General features: G+C 43.0%; 1 pseudogene; it reads right to left on the bottom strand.

Moving 5' to 3' along the window:
- Positions 1 to 20,836: 20,836 nt before the first annotated feature.
- On the bottom strand, positions 20,837 to 22,147 carry LOC101670835 (annotated as a pseudogene).
- Positions 22,148 to 23,074: the final 927 nt, after the last annotated feature.

The raw sequence follows: 23,074 nt of genomic DNA, 5'->3' as shown, positions 1-23,074 counted from the left end.
ACAGAGAATAATCAAGTAAGACAACTGTCCTCTCAGCTGCCAGAATTTTCCTTTTTCCACTTTACAATTCATCATATTGCAGGGAGGAGACAGGGCAGGGAATCTCAGGACAGAGTACAACATTGTCCTTCTAGGAAGCAGTGTGAGCAGGGCTGAAGTTTCAGTGAGAACAGGGACAGATAAGTCTTCTGTCTCAAACCCCAGACCTCTCTTTGCAACGCAGAGCATTCAAGGATGAAATTTGAACACAGTGCTTCCACCTCAGCTGCAGGTTAAACAGAATCCAGGCATTTCCACTTTGAACTTGATATAGACATAAAAATCCAAAGGGCAACGTTTCCTGAAATGAAAACACTTTGGGCAATGACTCAAGAGAAGACTTCTTAATTTGTCCAAGACAAAAAGAGAGGGCTGTATGAACCATCTCAGTTGACATGAGTGATCTGATTAATAAAAGGGAACTTTTTTGGAGAAAATAACATTCTTTAATTCAGTCTTAGATACTCATGGAAAGAGATTCATTGAACTGTCAGTATGATACTTTTGGAGAACAACAACAACAAAAAAACATACAGGAAGGAAGCAACACAGATTGTCCATCATCTATCTACCTATTACTCACCTACATGTGTTTCTAAGAGCTATTTTTTTAATCTTATTTTTTATGGATTTTTTTTTCTTTTCAGTGTAACAGTATTCATTGTTTTTGCACCACACCCAATGCTCCATGCAATCCGTGCCCTCTATAATACCCACTACCTGGTACCCCGACCTCCCACCCCCCACCCCTTCAAAACCCTCAGATTGTTTTTCAGAGTCCATAGTCTCTCATGGTTCACCTCCCCTTCCAATTTCCCCGACTCCTTTCTCCTCTCTAACTCCCCATATCCTCCATGCTATTTGTTATGCTTCACAAATAAGTGAAACTATAAGATAACTCACTCTCTCTGCTTGACTTATTTCACACAGCATTATCTCTTCCAGTCCCATCCATGTTGCTACAAAAGCTGGGTATTCATCCTTTCTGATGGAGGCATAATACTCCATAGTGTGTATGGACCACATCTTCCTTATCCATTCGTCCGTTGAAGGGCATCTTGGTTCTTTCCACAGATTGGCGACCATGGCCATTGCTGCTATAAACATTGGGGTACAGATGGCTCTTATTTTCACTACGTCTGTATCTTTGGGGTCAATACCCAGTAGTGCAATTGCAGGGTCATAGCTTCCCTATTTTTAAAAATCTTACTTAGTAAGTGTTTTCTATTTCTCAGGAGAAAGTGGGGTGATTTAGAAATGCACTTTTCAAATAGTCACATACAAAATAATTACCTGGAGATTTTGTTAAATGGCAGACATTTATGGAGGAGATACTGGGTGGGACCGAAGATTCTCCGTTTTCAGAAGATTTCTGATGATTCCAATATTGTCAATCTGATGTTCACACTCTGAGTGACTGGGAATTAAGGGACTGAGGAAAGACTTAATGAATGACTTTGTAATCAAGAAATTTTAGAGAAATAATAGGGTTTAAAGAGGTTTTGAGAAGAGCAAAAACAAAGAATTTTACCATTTACTGGAAACCATTCTAAATGCTTTTCACATAAGAATGCATAAAACTACAAAAATCATCTATTTTTATTTTTTAAGTGAACCGAACTTCACTTGAATGAAGATCAAAGAAACAAAGTGGTTTTAAAAACTCATTAAGCCATTGCTGCTATGAACATTGGGTTACAGATGGTCCTTCTTTTTACTACATCTGTATCTTTGGGGTAAATACCCAGGAGTGTAATTGCAGGGGCACAGGGAAGCTCTATTTTTAATTTCTTAAGGAATCTCCACAGTGTTTTCCAAAGTGTTGCACCAACTTGCATTCCCACCAACAGTGGAAGAGGGTTCCCCTTTCTCCACATCCTCTCCAACACACATTGTTTCCTGTCCTGTTAATTTTGGCCATTGGCCACAGTCACCAAACTGTGGAAAGAACCAAGATGCCCTTTAACAGACAAATGGATAAGGAAGATGTGGTCCATATACACTATGGAGTATTATGCCTCCATCAGAAAGAACGAATACCCAACTTTTGTATCAGCATGGACAGGACTGGAGGAGATTATGCTGAGTGAAGTAAGTCAAGCAGAGAACATCAATTATCATACGGTTTTGCTTATTTGTGGAGCATAAGGAATAACATGGAGGACATTGGGAGATGGAGAGGAGAAGTGAGTTGAGGGAAATCGGAGGGGGAGATGAAGCATGAGAAACTATGGACTCTGAGAAACAAACTGAGGGTTTTGAAGGGGCAGGGGGTGGGAGGTTGGGTGAGCCTGGTGGTGGGTATTAAGGAGGGCATGTATTACATGGAGCACTGGGTGTGGTGTGTAAACAATGAATTCTGGAACACTGAAAAGAAATTTTAAAAACAAATTAAAAAAAAAAAAAAACCCGGGGAGAAAAAACCCATTAGGCAGGAACATCAGAGGTAGAGAAGTAAAGATTTTCTATTGTTTTAAATAAAAATACAGTGTTTATAGAGGAAGAGAGAACACAGCATTCTTTCTAGGATGGACATTTACCCAAAAGCCAATGATTCCTTCCTCCTACCCCTTCTCTTTCTCCTCCTCATTCTCTGAGCTTTGTCTTCAGATGAGATTATCTTAGAAATCACACCTGAGTTTTGAGAGTTGCTGTCATCAATACCCCCTTTCCCCGTGACACCCCTCCGTAACCAAGGGCAGAAGGACTCCAAGTGCAGAAGAGCCTTCCATTTCCCCAGACCTAGGAGAGAGCTGGGAAGCAGGTGGGTGGAGAAACCCGCCTGAATGCAGACCCCGCCCAGGGAACACCCTCCGGGAGGGCTCTTCCATCTCCACCCATCTCCTTCCTCATCCCCTCCGAGCTCATACCCAGATCCTCCCGGGATCCTTCTCCAAGGCAGAGCCTCTCCTCCCTGCCCAGGCCTGGGACACCTGCTGGCTTCCAGGTCTCCTGAGGGTTGGAGACCAGCAGCCTGTCTGTGCTCTGACAGAATCTGGCCCTGGCCCTACTAGCATTCTCAGCATCTGAGGCGGGCTCTGATTCTGTGGATAAATGGAACCATTCTTTCTTTTTTTTTTTTGTCCCTCAGAACCATTCTTCATTTCAGTTTTCAAACCCCTGATTGCCACTTAACTCCTTGCCTTGGGGAGACTAAGTTACCCTGTTCATAGCAAGATGTAGAATGAATCAGCCAGTATGTTGGCATACTTGTAAATATTTTTAAAAAATAGGTACTATTCTCTCAGGAAGTTTTTGGCTCACAACAATATTGAGCAGAGGTTCATAGATTTCCCACATAGCCCGTGCCCTCACACGTGCACAACGTCTCCCACTGGCAGTGTGTGAGCATGAACATGTGTGAACAGTGTGTGAGCATGAACATTTCCAGCATTGTGTATAGTGTTAAAAAATACATAGTTATATGTGTATCTTTTTTTTTAAATCCCTGAGAATTGCAAAGAGCAAATTACAGTATATTGTTTCAGATACATACACATGAGATACAATGAAAGGGCTGAGGGTGTAAACAATAAAACATTTCTTCCAATAAAGCAAATCCTGGGCAAGTGGGCAAAGATTAGCTCACACACAAGGATGAGCTCACACAAGATTAGATTAGGCTGAGTGGATTAGTGGAAAAGGGTTTCCTGGGGATTCCAAGCTGTATAAAAGCCCAGCAGAAAACTGGCCTTCTCGGTCATCCCAGAATCTCCTCTTCCTCTAGTGGGGTTGGTCCAGCACCCTCATATATGAGAGCCACCAACAGACACAAAACCACAGGTTAGTTTCCATGACTATTTGGGACCTCTGTTTACCCCTTCACAAAAATAAAAGAAAATAGGGAGAGGGGGGCATTTTAGGTGTTGAAATAAAGATTTGTTTATTGTTTAATAGAATTTCTTTGGGTAGGGACTGATTCAAAAACCTTAAAAAATGTTAATTTTTAGACAAATTTTAACTTTTAGGTCATTGCAGAGACTGATCACCCAAGGCCCAGGACTTTTAAAAAGAGTAAGTGATTTATTAGTTTATCTTTTATGCCAATGTATTCATGAGAACTTCTTTGGAGCTGGTTGAAGTTCTGAGCACGGATCATGAACCCAGAAATGAAACAGAGAAGCACTTCAGCTATGAAACTCCCAGTCCAATGGAGAGACAAGAATTATTCTACCTTAATTTGTCCTTAGGAAATGCTTCCTCATTACTCAATTCTGGTCATTTGAAATTTGAAGGAGGGGCACCCGGCTCCCTCAGCTGGTAGAGGATGTGACTCTTCATCTTGACGTGGGGAGTTCTAGTCCCAGGCTGGATGCAGAGTTTACTTAAAAAAAAAAATCAAAGAGGAAAGTGTACTAGATTATACTAGATTTTCAAATACATTTGTCCCAAGATTAGATACAGCATTTCTTCTAATATAATCTATTATGATAAATTTTATTATCTTTTTATGGCAGCCTGTGATAATGGGTTCTATTGCTGTTTTCAAAGAAATAATATATTTACCTATTACACTCTATTTTCCTGTTAGATCCTACGTATGTGTGTTTGTAGGTATGTAAACTCTGCCCCAATGTGGGGCTTGAATTCACCAACCGAGATCAAGAGTTGCATCCTCTACTGACTGAACCAGCCAGGTACTCCCACTGAGTTTTTGATTGACTAATTTTAACTAATTTGATTAACTAATTTTGATTTAAATAATTTCATTTTTTCTTCCTTTTTTAAAGAAAAGATTTTGTGTATTTGAGAGAGAGAGCGTGAAAAAGCATGAGTGGAGGGTACGGAGGGAGAGGGAGAAGCAGGCTCCTTGCTGAGCAGGGAACCTGACTCCGGGCTTGATCCTGGGATTCTGGGATCACAGATCTGAGCCAATGGCTGACACTTAACTGACTGAGCCACCCTGGTGCCTCCGTTTTGTGATCTTTTGTTTTCCTGCTGCAGTTTCTTTTTTTCCCCCCGCTACAATATCTTAAGATGAAAACGTCCTATAAATTTTATGTTTGTATATAATATGGCCATTAGACTAAGGAATTTCTCCCTGAACGTGGTTTTGCCCTGCTCCTAAGTTTTTGCATAAAGTGCTTTGTTTCCTTCTGTATAATTTCCATTTGAATTTCATTTTTTATTTTAAGGAATTTGATTTCAGAATTTCTGGAAATGTAGTGAATAGTTTGAGCATAGTTAATCTTATAAAGAAGTTCAATAGTGTAGTTATATTTACTTTTATTTAGTTATGACAAAGGGGAACTATAGAGTGTAAGATATCCAGTTTTCTAATATATTGAATTTTCTTTTTGAACCCAGTTACATGATCACTTTTTCCAAATGTTTTATGGTATAAACATAAGGTCCCTAAATATGGAATCTGTACTTCATGTATATATAAAGTCTAGTTAAGTCAGGTAAGTCTAGTGGAGAATTTTTATTTTTAAATTGTCACCTTATTTCTCATTCAAATTGGTACTGTGTTTCTAGTAGAAGACTATGGAGGTGTAATTAGAAGTAAAGGTAAAAGGGTAGACAGCGGCGGGCTGGAGGTGGGAGCTGGCTGTCTTGTGCATTGCGGGGGTGGGGGTCCAGGGATATGCAGAGTTTTGTGGTTTCATTTTCCATCTCCCACAGGGCAACAGAGTCCCTGGGACAGAACAACCGTGATGGACCCCACCCAGCTCTCAATGGAACAGGGGAAAGATTTCTTAAAGCAGCTTGGGATTCCGCAGAGAGACGTAAGTGTGGGAGAGGTTGGGCAGGTGACATGTGGAGGCACGAGCTGGCCTCCCAGTCAAGTGCTGATGTCTCCCCCCATGACCATGATCCGGGCTGAAAGCCCGTGGTTAGCCACGTGGGTATGTGGGCCCTGGCCCGTTGCAGGGACGCGAAGTAATCAAATCACAGGGCAGAGTTCCCCCACCTGGGGATCACCAGCGGTCCCAGTGCCTGCAGCGCCCCCTGGTGGACGTCATCGGCAAACCCACGGCTGAACTGGAGGAGAGAGCCTTTACTCTGAATAGCTTTGCATTCAGGAGCACATGAAATTGAGATTTTGTTTAGTTATCTTATATGATCCCAAGGCTTCCTCCTGTGCGCAGAACTCTATCCTAACCCTCTTTTCTCTCTATCAGCTTGACTTGATGACAGAGAAATGGGTCATTGTTGCTGCTGTGGAGGTAATGCTACGGTTTCCTCTGATGCCAGGAGAGGACCCTAGTGCCCGCTGTGTCTCCAGTAAGAAATGTCAGCCTTCGGGGGGCTGGCCTCTTACAGCTCCACGGAGACACGGAGATCAAGAGGAGAGGTGGGACGAATGTCAGGGGGTAACGTGGGCAAGGTCTGGGGAGGGGGTGCGGGAATTCCCTCTGGGGCGCTGGTGTGGGCTGTAGACTTGTGCGCAAACATGCCGGGAAGCTTCTGACTTGTGTGACCCTCACCATCACCCAGACTCTTCTTTGAGAGCCCTGCACGTCTGTGAGCTGGCACAGCAACCTTGGGTATGTGTCCCAATGCGGCTTGGGGTGCCTCTGCCGACAACAGCCATATTGTAATTGTGATGGTGATGGGGGTCACATCTGAAGAGTCACAGGTGTTCATTAGTGTCACATCAAATCCCCGCAAGCCTTTGTCAGAGGAAGCAGTGGGTTTTCTCTGTAAGACGTTGTTTAGTGAAAATGGACTTTCCCGGAAATCCGTAGGGGAAGAATCACTAGCTGTTGGCCTCCTTATTGGTTTTGATAAATATGAGAAGATGCCTTATGCTTGGAGGGAGCGGCTGGAGGGAAACCCAGGACACCGGCCTCAGTCATACTGATATTTTCAGGGAGGACTTGTACAGGCTTTCATGTTGCAAATCTAAGTTCACCATTTATAGACCAAGTGGCCTTTTCCTATGAGGCAGTGTCCTATCCTGGGAGTAAGTAATGATGGGAAAACATCACAACATGGCCCAGACCGGGCATCAGTTCACCAGAGACCGTATCCCTGTGGGTGTCACTTGGTGATCAGTGAGTCCCCCACCCAGTCCTGGAAGAGAAGTAGGGGTATGAAGGACTTCTGGCTCTGTGTCTACATGATTTCTTTTTTGGTCCTTTTCTTGTGAGTAGGGAGTCTGACGATCAATCCCCGAGGGAGAAAGGCCAGAAGCCCAAGGATATGGTGGGGGATTGCATATACCAGCGGTCCCCAAGACCCCCTATAGCTCAGAACTCGAGGAAGCCACAGAGGGGACCAGTGGGGCAAAGGAATCCCTCCCCAGAAGAGAAAACTGGGGTAAGTGGGTTCTTGAATGTTTCAAAAACCAGAGGATCTGCATGGCCCCCACAGAGTGAGTTTAAGCACTGATACCTGTGGGTCTGTAACTCGGAGCTTTTGACTTATCCCAGTCTGGCCTGTTTCTGATGTCCTAACCTGGGGAATTGGCCCAGTCAGATCCTCTGGGGAGCAACCTTATTCCCCACTTAGCGGCACGTTCCGCTTGGTGTCCGCAATGCTCAATCCAGTTCGTGGCCATCATAAAATGGGCTCCGAGTGGTGCCATAGCATCTCCAATTTCCTGGCCACCGGCACTGGGTCTATGTCCTCTTCCAACTCCAAATATCTGCCCTGAGGTGAACCTGTGAAAGCCGCAGGGATTTCTGCTGACTCGCTGAGCACTCCCTCCCTCCCCCTGCAGGTGAAATGCAAGAACTGCGGGGCCTTTGGGCACCTGGCCAGCAGCCGGAGGTGCCCCATGAAGTGCTGGGCCAGGGCCCTTGTTCCCCAGGTCTTGGACTCCAATAAGGATGAAAACCTGGAACCCAGGAGGCCTCAAGACTTACAGGTCCCGGGGTCCTTCCACAGTACTGACAGCAGGAGGGAACCAAGACAGAGGTGAGGAACCACAGGGTCAGAACGATTATCGGGCCGTGGAGCACCCCCCACCCCAGAACAGGGGTGATGTCTGGGCTCTAGGAGTGTTCCGGGTGCCCGGTCACTGTGTGGGCAAGAAGGTCGGGGTGGCCAGACAGTTCACATGATTTTTCTGCAGGCAAAAAGAGCAGAGGAGGGAGGCTTTGCTGCCGAGACCACCCCTGAGACCACAGCAGAAGCAGCAGGGCTCGTGGAAGGAAACTGTGGACGTGGGCGCCCACCTGAGGGTGAGTCTTGCCCCTGCCTCCCTGCTCTGTGTCTCCATCTGCATTTCACTTCATTCTCGGGTGCGCGGGATTACAGTCAACCCCAGGCTGGCCTAGAGGAGCCTTGTGGGTGTCCTACATGTTTTTCATATTCCAGTTTCTTTCTTGAAATACGTATTTTTTCCGTTTTGTGCAAGTTGGCGAGCAGATGCTTGTGGAGGTGTTTCTGGGCCCAGGCGAAGGGATCTGTCAGATGTTTTCTGTGATCCTAGATCAAGATGAGGCATTTTGCAAAATTTTGTGAATACTCCCAGATTACCCTTCAAAAGGATGGTTGCCGTTTACACTCTGCATGTTCTATGCTGTGGTGACGCGGCTGAGTGCGTCAGTCCTGTGTGGAGTCCTGGTGGACAGTTGTCACACACCCTGACACTCCCGCACACCTGTGTGCAGTACGGGTGACACATTCTGAGGTGTGTGATGTGAGGTTCCTTCTCCCACAGCGCCCCACCAGGCCACTGCCCATCCAAACAAATAAGAGACGATCTGTCCTGGGCCCGGTCACCACAGGTCAGCTCCCCTTCGTGACACCTGATGAGTGGTCTACACTGCCTCTCAGTGAAGCCCGGGAAATGCGTGCTGGTGAGCCAGCCCTAAGACGTAGTATGGATTCTGTCTGCCGAGCTCTACAGTGCTCCTGCCAGGACTCGCCTCTCATCACCAAGTCCACAGCCAGCAGGCCTGGTGTTTTCTCTGCTGATGTCCCCTGGCCTGCCGGGAAGACACTGGCCCAGGCACAGGCCAAGCATCATCATGTGACCTCGAGGTCCCACCTGCAGCCTGTTGTAGGGAAATGTGGCCACAACTCCAAGCTCAGCATTCAGGCTCCTGGTAAAATCTCTCCCCAGGTTGCTCTCCAGACTTGCCAGAACCCTCCAAAGAGAGCAAGATTCTGCCTCTTCTAACCCCCCCAAACTGAGCTCCTGGTGACCTGTCCGTCGCCCCAGTGCACTTCTCTTGGATCCAGATACCCCAAGTGACTGGGAAGACACCAGCCCTCGTGCCAGGTTTGATCCCCGGGCCCCATCTAGCTCTGCTGGTGTGAGCTCAGGCCAGGCCTGTGCCGTCCCTAAACTCCAACACCCAGGCACATTCCAGGCTAGCGGGGGCAAGGCCGGTGTAGAAGATGGGCCACGGGAGAGCCGAGCTCCAAGTTGTCAACTGCCCCCGAATCTCTGCAGAGAAGTCTGCCCCGGCCGGTCGGAGTCCTCACATCTTAGAGACGTCAGAGAGACAGGTTCCTGGGGTCCCAGGGGACCTTCTAGTTCCCCCCTCCCCAATGAAGAGAATGCCTGAGAGAGGTCGAGTGGAGAGAAAACTGGGTGCCCACTGTCCCCTGATGGGAAGTGGCTGAGAGACGGGGAAGAGAGGCAGGAGCACCTCTTTTCTGTGTTCTGTGAGTCAGACACCAGTGCCCATGCTGGGGGTCCAGGTGACATCATGCAGACACTGCCTGTAAATTTTGTAAATTTAAGTTGTATTTAAAATGGAGCTTATGAAATTGTCATGCATAGTCCTTTGTGAATCAGATCTTGTTTAAGAAACTGAGTCAACTTGGGGAAGCCATGTCAAACCCTAATGTCAGTAGAAAGCTATGAAATTCGTCTGTACCCGGTGGGTAAATGACAAAGACTTGGGTGACTGGCAGAGGATTGTGGAGAAGCTCTGCACCCCTGAAACAGTGGCTCTTCTGGGGGTAGAATGTTCCACATTGAGGCAGCGTTTCTGTGGGAATTCTCTTTGCCTTGGGGAATGGGGCTATTCTTTAAACGTTTATATTTTGGTATTAAAAACCCGTTGCAGGGGCACCTGGGTGGCTCAGCGGGTTAAGCCTCTGCCTTTGGCTCAGGTCATGATCTCAGATTCCTGGGATCAAGCCCTGCATCGGGCTCTCTGCTCAGCAGGGAGCCAGCTTCCCCACCCCCTTTGCCTGCCTCTCTGCCTACTAGTGATCTCTGTCTGTCAAATAAATAAATAAAATCTTAAAAAAAAAAAAAAACGTTGCAGTGTTACAGTCGACTGCGTTCTTTCAGGAGGAGTGAAAATCTGTGAGAGAGAACATGTATCACAGCTTTTTGATTCTTCCTTATCATGTCGGTTCAATTTTTTTTCTTCATCCAGTTCTGAGTAAAGAGGAGGTTCCTACAGTCGAATCCAAGGACCTGAAACTGTTAAGAAATACAGATTCCCAAGCACAAGCCAGCTTGAACCAGTATCTGGGGTTCTTCATAATAATTCCAGGTGTTTCATATGCAGGTTCAAGTGTGGTAAGCGCGAAAATCGACTGGTTCTCAGTCTGTACATCAGAACCACCTGGTGAGCTTTAAATACCGTAACCACCTGCTCCTGCCCCCCAGGGATATTCATTGGTTAGGTTGGGTTTGAAACATGACATGAGATGATAGGAAAAACATACATATAGGTCTCTGCCCCAGCTTCCTGACACAGAGCTCCTAAAATCCCTGCCATTTCTTAAATGGTAAGGGCGCTGGGAACATCTCTTGTGCTAATGAGGTAACCGTGGGTGGGTTCTTGGGTGGGGCTGGTCACCAGAAAGCACCAGCCACGGTGAGAAGCTTGGGACTCTCAGACCTGCCCCCAGGCCTCTTCACCAGGAAGGGGAGGGGCTGGAAACGGAGCCAATGGTCAGTCATGCCCAGGGGAGGGAAGCCTCCCTAAGATCCCAGAAGCCGGGCATTTGGAGACCTTCCCTGCTGGCATCCACACCAAGACAGTGACACACCACAGCCCTTTAACAGACTGAAAAACGTGAGTGGTTCCCTGAGTTCTGTGAGCTGCTCCAGTAGATTAATCAAACTCAAGGAGGGGGTTGTTGGAACTTCTGATCTATAGCTGGTCGCTCAGAAGCCTGGGTGGCAGATGTGCCCAAAGTGTGTGTGTGTGTGTGTGTGTGTGTGTGTGTGTGTGTTGGCGTGTGATCTCGTGGGACCAAGCCCTCACCCGTGGGACCTGGCATGTCTTGGGGTAGACGATGGCAGAACTGAGTTGAATTCTTGGACACCCAGCTGGTGTTGGAGGCTTGTTTGTTGCAGGGGGTGGGGGTGGGGGGATGGCAGTTGTTGCCAAAGTGTCAGGAGGGCTCTGTGTGACAGTAGACACAGGAGGTGGAAACTGTATTCTGACCTGCATGGATGTTAGGTGTCAAACCCTCTGTGATTATTTGGGGTTTTCTTTGTTTGTTTGTTTTTTGAAGATTTTATTTTAGGGAGAGAGAGATACAGAGAGCGGAGGAGGGTAGGAGGGAGAGAGAGAGAGAATTCCAAGCAGATTCTCCATTGAGTGTGGAGCTTTATGCCACACTCAATCCCACAACCCTGAGAACGTGACCTTATCTGAAATCAGGAGTCTGAGGCTTAACTGACTGAGCCACGCAGGAGCCCCCTTTCATGGTTATTTGTAACACGCAGCAAAGTTGAGGAAGCTGGAGGTAGAGTGTGAAGAGAACACTGCATGAACGTATTTTGGGGGAAATTCTATCCCGAATCAAAAAGAGGAAATAAGAGGAAATTTCCTCTTTTTGATTCATGTCAACCTAAAATTGTCAGGAGACCGTATTTAAGCAAAAGCATTTATCTGGGACCGGAGAATTGTCTTACAGGCTGCAGAGATGGGGGTGGTAATGCAGACAGTGTCTCATTAGGGAGAAGTCAGGGTTTCTGAGGACGAGAGGGAATGCTCCAGTACGTTGCTTACAAAGAATTTTGGTTGGTGTTGATGACAGCAAATGAATCTTGGCTTCTCGTCACCAGTCACTAAAGTCCGTTACTGTAAGAACTTGCAGGTGCGTTTGTGCCTTGTCCTGAGATGTGCGTGGGCGGACCCCGTTCAAAGTTCATGGTTCCACCAGGGGAGGGCGGGCTTCAGGCTTACCTCCTGAATGGCCTCCCAGCTCCACTTGAAAACCCCTGGACATGAGTGTCGCCATGTCATTTCAACTTTCACATTCCCTTGAGTGGGATTTCACTGGAGGGGAGGGGGAACAAACCAGATGTCCCCTTTCCGTCTGTGAGATTCTGTCTCACAACTTCTCTGTCTTGCCAGGGCCGTGTCCCTAACAGGCAGTGTGATAGGACTGTCCAGGCTTCCTCCTGGTCGGGGGCCCCAAACCCAGGAAAAGATGGAGGGAAATCTTCAACTTGGCTCTTCAACTTGGGACTCCCCAGGTTGCTTTAATGAGGCTTTCTTGGAAACAGAATTAACACCACCAGAGGCCACATCAGGACTATAAAATAACAGTATGATACAGCCATTAGCTTCCAAGTCTCAGCGAGTCCCCAGGCTCCACTCTCCCTGGGCCTGCTCAGTGTGTTGGAGAAAGCCAAGAGCAGTTGGGAACGTGAGCCCTACTATCACCAGTGATGCTCTGATAAGTGGGAAATTCAGGTACTGCAAGAGAAATTCTCATTACGTTGACCCAGGAACCTGTGATCTGTGTTAATGCCCTGGGTGTTTTTGAGGCAGGTGATGGAGAGACAAGTACTAGGAAAACCCACTGGCAAATCTGGTGTGCGGTTTGTGTTTGCAGTGAACTTTCCAGCATTTGATATGCTTTTCCTCTATGACCCAGCTGGTCATTTGGACCAACCTGGGAGTGAATACATTTGAAAGAAGATCTTTGCCCCCCTTTCTATATTTAAAGAAAGTTTATTTTTCCTTGTGAAAAATTATTTAAAACATGTGATATTTGATTTCTTTTCCATAGTTATGCCTGAACACTGTATTCATTTAAGGACATTAGCCCATCGTTCTTGCAGCTAGCACTTGGTCCATGTTGGGAGCTGAACTAAGGGTTTTACACACTTTAGGTCATTCTATCTTCCTCACAGCCCTGCTTCCCAGTGTAGACGTGTAGGTGCATGGAAAGAGAGAGGACACATCAGGTGTTGGTTTGCCAACTGGGGAGCTTCCTGGGTGAACTCTGAAGCCAGCGCCCTATACAGAGGGCAAGGAGAGACTGCAGAAAGAGGTGCACCACCCTTAATGGTAGGTGGCTGGTGTAAGAAGCAACACACACACACACACATATTATGAATTGTTATGATATCAGTACACCAATGTATGAAACCACAAATTAATCCCTGAGATTTCATCATTCTGATTTTATGAGAATATTGTTTGGAACATCTAGTGAATTGCTGGGACTGAGTTTGAATCTAGTCATTGGGCTTAGAATTTAACTTAACCAGATGTCTGGAAGAGTTTTAACAGTTGAGAGAAGCAATAAAAAGGAGATGAGAAGGTAACAACGGATAATAGTTTTGAACCATTTATTTGGTATAAATCAAGTAACCATATGCTAATAAAAAATTCATAAAGTGAAAATATTCATTGCCTTAGGAAATGTTTAAGACATATTTCCAATATTGAGTAAGTTTTTATTTTATTTTTTGTTTTGTTTTACAATTAATATTTATTATGCTAGTGAAGATAACAATTTAATAATAAATTTTAGGTAAAATTATAATGACCCATCCGCCTGGGGCAAAGACACTTGAGAACCACTACAACAGGCCCCTCCCCCAGAAGAACAACAAGAAATCCAGCCGAGACCAAGTTCACCTACCAAGGAGTGCGGTTTCAATACCAAGGAGAGCAGCAGAATTCCAGAGGAGGAGAAAGCCAAGCACGGAACTCATGGCTTTTTTCCTGTGATTTTTTTTAGTCTTGCAGTTAATTTAATTTTTTCTTTTTCATTTTTTTTTTTTTTCTCGCCTTCGGGTAAAATTTTTTTTTTTTTTTAACTGTTACCTTTTTCTTTTTTAACGATTTTTTACTAGTTTATCTAATATATATATATATTTTTTTTTTTACATTTTTCTTAGGTGTTTTCTTTTTTTAAAATTCTTTTCTTTTCTTTTTTTTTTTTTTTTTTTTTTTTTTTTTTTTTTTTCTCTCTTCCTTTTTGAACCTCTTTTTATCCCCTTTCTCCCCACTCACGATTTTGGATCTCTTCTAATTTGGTTAAAGCATATTTTCCTGGGGTTGTTGCCACCCTTTTAGTATTTTACTTGCCCCTTCATTTACTCTTATCTGGACAAAATGACAAGACGGAAAAATTCAACACAAAAAAAAGAACAAGAGGCAGTACCGAAGGCTAGGGACCTAATCAATACAGACATCGGTAATATGTCAGATCTAGAGTTCAGAATGACAATTCTCAAGGTTCTAGCCGGGCTTGAAAAAGGCATGGAAGATATTAGAGAAACCCTCTCGAGAGATATAAAAGCCCTTTCTGGAGAAATAAAAGAACTAAAATCTAACCAAGTTGAAATCAAAAAAGCTATTAATGAGGTGCAATCAAAAATGGAGGCTCTCACTGCTAGGATAAATGAGGCAGAAGACAGAATTAGTGATATAGAAGACCAAATGACAGAGAATAAAGAAGCTGATCAAAAGAGGGACAAACAGCTACTGGACCACGAGGGGAGAATTCGAGAGATAAGTGACACCATAAGACGAAACAACATTAGAATAATTGGGATTCCAGAAGAAGAAGAAAGTGAGAGGGGAGCAGAAGGTATACTGGAGAGAATTATTGGGGAGAATTTCCCCAATATGGCAAAGGGAACGAGCATTAAAATTCAGGAGGTTCAGAGAATGCCCCTCAAAATCAATAAGAATAGGCTCACACCCCGTCACCTAATAGTAAAATTTACAAGTCTCAATGACAAAGAGAAAATCCTGAAAGCAGCCCGGGAAAAGAAGTCTGTAACATACAATGGTAAAAATATTAGATTGGCAGCTGACTTATCCACAGAGACCTGGCAGGCCAGAAAGAGCTGGCATGATATTTTCAGAGCACTAAACGAGAAAAACATGCAGCCAAGAATACTATATCCAGCTAGGCTATCATTGAAAATAGAAGGAGAGATTAAAAGCTTCCAGGACAAACAACAACTGAAAGAATTTGCAAATACCAAACCAGCTCTACAGGAAATCTTGAAAGGGGTCCTCTAAGCAAAGAGAGAGCCTACAAGTGGTAGATCAGAAAGGAACAGAGACCATATACAGTAACAGTCACCTTACAGGCAATACAATGGCACTAAATTCATATCTCTCAATAGTTACCCTGAATGTGAATGGGCTAAATGCCCCTGTCAAAAGACACAGGGTATCAGAATGGATAAAAAAACAAAACCCATCTATATGTTGCCTCCAAGAAACACATTTTAAGCCCGAAGACACCTCCAGATTTAAAGTGAGGGGGTGGAAAAGAATTTACCATGCTAATGGACATCAGAAGAAAGCAGGAGTGGCAATCCTTATATCAGATCAATTAGATTTTAAGCCAAAGACTATAATAAGAGATGAGGAAGGACACTATATCATACTCAAAGGGTCTGTCCAACAAGAAGATTTAACAATTTTAAATATCTATGCCCCCAATGTGGGAGCAGCCAACTATATAAACCAATTAATAACAAAATCAAAGAAACACATCAACAATAATACAATAATAGTAGGGGACTTTAACACTCCCCTCACTGAAATGGACAGGTCATCCAAGCAAAAGATCAGCAAGGATATAAAGGCCTTAAATGACACACTGGACCAGATGGACATCACAGATATATTCAGAATATTTCATCCCAAAGCAACAGAATACACATTCTTCTCTAGTGCACATGGAACATTCTCCAGAATAGATCACATCCTCGGTCCTAAATCAGGACTCAACCGGTATCAAAAGATTGGGATCATTCCCTGCATATTTTCAGACCACAATGCTCTAAAGCTAGAACTCAACCACAAAAGGAAGTTTGGAAAGAACCCAAATACATGGAGACTAAACAGTATCCTTCTAAAGAATGAATGGGTCAACCGGGAAAATTAAAGAAGAATTGAAAAAAATCATGGAAACAAATGATAATGAAAACACAACGGTTCAAAATCTGTGGGACACAACAAAGGCAGTCCTGAGAGGAAAATATATAGCGGTACAAGCCTTTCTCAAGAAACAAGAAAGGTCTCAGGTACACAACCTAACCCTACACCTAAAGGAGCTGGAGAAAGAACAAGAAAGAAACCCTAAGCCCAGCAGGAGAAGAGAAATCATAAAGATCAGAGCAGAAATCAATGAAATAGAAACCAAAAAAACAATAGAACAAATCAACGAAACTAGGAGCTGGTTCTTTGAAAGAATTAATAAAATTGATAAACCCCTGGCCCGACTTATCAAAAAGAAAAGAGAAAGGACCCAAATAAATAAAATCATGAATGAAAGAGGAGAGATCACAACTAACACCAAAGAAATACAAACTATTCTAAGAACATACTATGAGCAACTCTACGGCAATAAATTTGACAATCTGGAAGAAATGGATGCATTCCTAGAAACATATAAACTACCACAACTGAACCAGGAAGAAATAGAAAGCCTGAACAGACCCATAACCAGTAAGGAGATTGAAACAGTCATTAAAAATCTCCAAACAAACAAAAGCCCAGGGCCAGACGGCTTCCCGGGGGAATTCTACCAAACATTTAAAGAAGAACTAATTCCTATTCTCCTGAAACTGTTCCAAAAAATAGAAATGGAAGGAAAACTTCCAAACTCATTTTATGAGGCCAGCATCACCTTGATCCCAAAACCAGACAAGGATCCCACCAAAAAAGAGAGCTATAGACCGATATCCTTGATGAACACAGATGCGAAAATACTCAACAAAATACTAGCCAATAGGATTCAACAGTACATTAAAAAGATTATTCACCACGACCAAGTGGGATTTATTCCAGGGCTGCAAGGTTGGTTCAACATCCGCAAATCAGTCAATGTGATACAACACATCAATAAAAGAAAGAACAAGAACCATATGATACTCTCAATAGATGCTGAAAAAGCATTTGACAAAGTACAACATCCCTTCCTGATCAAAACTCTTCAAAGTGTAGGGATAGAGGGCACATACCTCAATATCATCAAAGCCATCTATGAAAAACCCACCGCAAATATCATTCTCAATGGAGAAAAACTGAAAGCTTTTCCGCTAAGGTCAGGAACACGGCAGGGATGTCCATTATCACCACTGCTATTCAACATTGTACTAGAGGTCCTAGCCTCAGCAATCAGACAACAAAAGGAAATTAAAGGCATCCAAATCGGCAAAGAAGAAGTCAAATTATCACTCTTCGCAGATGATATGATACTATATGTGGAAAAACCCAAAAGAATGCACTCCCAAACTGCTAGAACTTATACAGGAATTCAGTAAAGTGTCAGGATATAAAATCAATGCACAGAAATCAGTTGCATTTCTCTACACCAACAGCAAGACAGAAGAAAGAGATATTAAGGAGTCAATCCCATTTACAATTGCATCCAAAACCATAAGATACCTAGGAATAAACCTAACCAAAGAGACACAGAATCTATACTCAGAAAAACTATAAAGTACTCATGAAAGAAATTGAGGAAGACACAAAGAAATGGAAAAAATGTTCCATGCTCCTGGATTGGAAGAATAAATATTGTGAAAATGTCTATGCTACCTAAAGCAATCTACACATTTAATGCAATTCCTATCAAAGTACCATCCATCTTTTTCAAAGAAATGGAACAAATAATTCTAAAATTTATATGGAACCAGAAAAGACCTCGAATAGCCAAAGGGATATTGAAAAAGAAAGCCAACGTTGGTGGCATCACAATTCCGGACTTCAAGCTCTATTACAAAGCTGTCATCATCAAGACAGCATGGTACTGGCACAAAAACAGACACATAGATCAATGGAACAGAATAGAGAGCCCAGAAATAGACCCTCAAATCTATGGTCAACTAATCTTCGACAAAGCAGGAAAGAATGTCCAATGGAAAAAAAAGACAGCCTTTTCAATAAATGGTGCTGGGAAAATTGGACAGCCACATGCAGAAAAATGAAATTGGACCATTTCCTTACACCACACACGAAAATAGACTCAAAATGGATGAAGGACCTCAATGTACGAAAGGAATCCATCAAAATCCTTGAGAACACGGGCAGCAACCTCTTCGACCTCTGCCGCAGCAACATCCTCCTAGGAACAACGCAAAAGGCAAGGGAAGCAAGGGGAAAAATGAACTACTGGGATTTCATCAAGATCAAAAGCTTTTGCACAGCAAAGGAAACAGTTAACAAAATCAAAAGACAACTGACAGAATGGGAGAAGATATTTGCAAACGACATATCAGATAAAGGACTAGTGTCCAGAATCTATAAAGAACTTAGCAAACTCAACACCCAAAGAACAAATAATCCAATCAAGAAATGGGCAGAAGACATGAACAGACATTTCTGCAAAGAAGACATCCAGATGGCCAACAGACACATGAAAAAGTGCTCCATATCACTCGGCATCAGGGAAATACAAATCAAAACCACAATGAGATATCACCTCACACCAGTCAGAATGGCTAAAATCAACAAGTCAGGAAATGACAGATGCTGGCGAGGATGCGGAGAAAGGGGAACCCTCCTACACTGTTGGTGGGAATGCAAGCTGGTGCAGCCACTCTGGAAAACAGCATGGAGGTTCCTCAAAATGTTGAAAATAGAACTGCCCTATGACCCAGCAATTGCACTATTGGGTATTTACCCTAAAGATACAAATGTAGTGATCCAAAGGGACACATGCACCCGAATGTTTATAGCAGCAATGTCCACAATAGCCAAACTATGGAAAGAACCTAGATGTCCATCAACAGATGAATGGATCAAGAAGATGTGGTATATATACACAATGGAATACTATGCAGCCATCAAAAGAAATGAAATCTTGCCATTTGCAACAACATGGATGGAACTAGAGCGTATCATGCTTAGCGAAATAAGTCAAGCAGAGAAAGACAACTATCATATGATCTCCCTGATATGAGGAAGTGGTGATGCAACATGGAGGCTTAAGTGGGTAGAAGAATAAATGAAACAAGATGGGATTGGGAGGGAGACAAACCATAAGTGACTCTTAATCTCACACAACAAACTGAGGGTTGCCGGGGGGAGGGGGTTTGGGAGAAGGGGGTGGGATTATGGACATTGGGGAGGGTATGTGATTTGGTGAGTGCTGTGAAGTGTGTAAACCTGGTGATTCACAGACCTGTACCCCTGGGGATAAAAATATATGTTTATAAAAATAAAAAAATTAAAAAAAAAAAAATTATAATGACCCATATTAAAATTTTCCAGAAAGTAAAGTGCTTTTTATTAGCTAAACAAGGGAAAGCTAACTTTGAAAATCCATAAAATGTCCTTGGCTCCATTTTTTAAAAAATTTAATTTAAAATTTTAATTATTATTATATTATATTATTATAAATTATTGTTTTTATTATGTTAGCATATAGTATGTCATTAGTTTTTGATGTAGTGTTCCACCACTCACTGTTTACATATAACACCCAGTGCTCCATGCAATACGTGCCCTCCTTAATACCCATCACCGGGCCAACCCACCCCCTCTCCCCTCTAAGACCCTCGGTTTGTTTCTTGGAGTCCGCAGTCTCTCATGGTTAGTCCCCATTCCGATTCTCCCCACCCTTCATTATTCCTTCCTTCTCCTAATGTCCTCTGTGCTATACCTTATGTTCCGCATATAAGTGAAACCATATGATAATTAACTTTCTCTGCTTGACTTATTTCACTCAGCATAATCCCCTCCAGTCCCATCCATATTGATGCAAAAGTTGGGTATTCATCATTTCTGATGGCAAGAGGAATATTCTATTGTATATATGAACCATGTCTTCTTTATCCATTCTTCTTTATCCATTTATTTGTTGAAGGGCATCTCAGCTCCCTCCACAGTTTGGTTACTATGAACATTGCTTCTATGAACATTGGGGTGTATATGACCCTTCTTTTCACTATGTCTTTAACTTTGGGATAAATATCCAATAGTGCAATGGTAGTGCAATTAAGTATGTTTTTAAATCTCATTGTAGAATAATTCTTAATAATCTTAATAATCTTAATCTTAATAATAATTCTTGGTTTTTGAAAATATCTCTGTATATCAATAGTTTGCACTGATCTAAATTTTAGTATTTGGGAACAGTAAAGATGTCTGTATTATGATTATGATTCTTGCTGAAATAAATGAAGTAGTAGTTCATACAGGTGAGGGGGAAAATACAATTAGAGAAAATAAAAGAATATTTTTGGGATGGGGATATATTTATAATCATGAGGAATATCCAGTATGAGATGTGTTTCTAGTGGGCATATTTAGAATTTGGAAGTTCAGAGTTCAAATTGTCAAGGTTTAAATGTCAAGACCTGTGTAAACTCGTTTTGTATGACTTTTTTAAAGATTTTATTTGTTTGAGAGAGGGAGTGTGTGTGAGCACCAGTGGGGAGGTTTCCAGAACCACTCATGTAATCACCACACAGAACCTGAACTCCTCCACCGCAACCATCATAAATATCAATTATCAATTATCAATGAATGTTAATGTAATTCTATTTCATTTACTATTGCTGTTCATAGTAATGTTTACTGAGGAGCAGAAGCTCAGTCATTCCTGTTTGCTACTCTTGCCCTGTGACTGTTTCATAGCAGTGCTTATACCTGGAGGGGATGGTAAATAAATAACCATTTGAATAAATATACAATTTACATATTTATGATCAGCTTAAGTGATTTTGTGTTCCTTTGCAAGGAAAGCAGAGGCTGGACTTTCTGGAGTCATGGCTCATGAGGATGTAGGGACTGACAGTAGGAAAACATGTGTTCAGTAGTACAGAAGCATTCCTCAGCCACAGACTGGGGTTGTTAAACACGACCAGACAGATGTGGAAGAGGGAGGACAGAGTCCAGAAGGAAACAAAAGTGCTCTCCAGGACAAGGGTGCTTCAGGTGGCTGTGCTCTCAGGGGAGGGTCTGGGGGAAAGAGTATTCCTGTGAATGTATTGGACCCGCCACTTGTGCTGGTGCAGGATGAAAACTATGCAACCACTGGCCCAGATCATGAGCCCCAAACAGAAACCATTACGGAACAATATTGATGCTACATACAATGACTGTGCTATGTGGCTACCACTTATGGAATAACAGTAGTCATAATCACTTTTCCTTGTAATGGTTATGTTGTTTCTTGTGCCAGTCATAAACAAAATAGTAATATTTAGCATCATGTTCAGGACCCAGCAAAGGATGCTGGAGGTGCCCAGGTACCTGGGAGCTCTCACTTTAAGCTCTAACCATCTGGAGTTTCTGGGACTAATTATAATGACCTGGAAGAAACTCAGGAGGCAGATGGTTCCAATGGCCACATCCCTGCCCACTCTGTACACATAGAAAACAAGTTTGCATGCAAAATCACTAAGGAAATATTTCAACCCCAAACCTGCCATCGTTTGGGGGATTCCTTTAGAAGAAATGACTAAGTCAGGTGCTTGAGAAGCACATCTGTGGACCTAACCCTGCATTCTGTCAAGTGAAGCAAGAGATAATGGTAAAGAAGTGAGAAATTCCCCAGAATTCCAACTATTATCTGTAGTAGAAGGATGATTCCTATTGCCAAATCCCTGTCAGCCTTTCTGCCAGGTCCCAGGGAATGATATACTTCCTCCAAGCCAGAGATCCCTGCATGAGGAGTGAGCTCTGTGTGTCATACCAGCTGGAATTCAGTATTTTCCTCTTACATTAGTTCCAACTTACAAATAATTACCTCTAGTAATCGCACAATAACAGGTTTCCAAGTATTGACTGTTTCATATTCAGTGCTTTCTAGAGAACATGATTCATACAACGCACAGTTACAGACATTCTGGATTCCTCCCAACTTCATGAGAGAGTCAGTACTAGCGTTTTCGTGGAAAAGATAAAGAACACTGAGGCAGAGAAAGGTTAATGATTTACCAAATTCAAGCCATTTTGATAGAAATGGGAAGAGGTGATCCTGGCTGGGCTGGTATAATGGCAGTACCTTTATACATGGTGCTGTTCTAACAAAGTTAGAAGTCTTCTTCAAAATACAGGTGGGGAGATGTCTGGGCAGCTCAGTCGGTTAAGCGTCTGCCTTCAACTGAGGTCATGATCCCAGTGTCCTAGGGCTGAGTCCAGCACTGGGTTTCTTGCTCAGAGGGGAGCCTGCTTCTCCCTCTGCCTGCCACTCTCTCTCTCTCTCTCTCTGACAAAGAGATAATTAAATCTTTAAAAATAAAGAAACATACTTTGTTATATTATTTTACACTTGGTATTTTGTATTCTGTACACAGAAATGGTTTCCAATTATGTGTAAATGCTTATTGTCTAGGCTAATACCAACAATGAAAAAGTTTTGAATATCTTCATAAAATCCAGATGACAAGTTTGTGGTTATCATCTCCAAAGAGACCTTTGCAAGTGTTGGGAGGGTTCTTTCTTTCCTTTGATCCCTGGAGGCAGACAGGGTCTCCTAGGGAGGGAGGAGGAAATACTGAGGTCTGACACAGGTGGGACTGGCCTTGAAGCACGTGTGTCACACTGTATTCTCTATTCCCCTGAAAAGTTTTTCTACCCCAAAAGAATTATTTCTCAGTCTTCAGACCTGTGGACCAAAGCATCATTTATGCTATAAGCAGAAATATAGAAACAAAGTAACCGAGAAGATTTTCTAAGAAATACAAATAAAATGAAGTACATGATAACAATATATAATTTACATTAGAAACCGATGGACACATTTGCACATCTCAATTACAGTTAATTTGGAAGTGCAGGTCAATATGGGAAGTTTGCAAAATACAGTTTTCCAATATTCACCCTTCCCCCAACTCCCATAGGTACAGGAAATCTAACAGAATGATATCTATAGACAACGGTAAATTCTGGGTTGAACATTTCTTCAGTGACTTTAGATGTCAACTTCTTTTCCATGTGCA

Source organism: Mustela putorius, unplaced genomic scaffold (assembly GCF_011764305.1).
Source record: "Mustela putorius furo isolate JIRA1106 unplaced genomic scaffold, ASM1176430v1.1 tig00000196_pilon_pilon_pilon, whole genome shotgun sequence".
NCBI classification, from domain to species: domain Eukaryota; kingdom Metazoa; phylum Chordata; class Mammalia; order Carnivora; family Mustelidae; genus Mustela; species Mustela putorius.
Note: the sequence above shows the minus strand (reverse complement) of the source record. Positions and strands in the feature narration are given on the sequence as shown.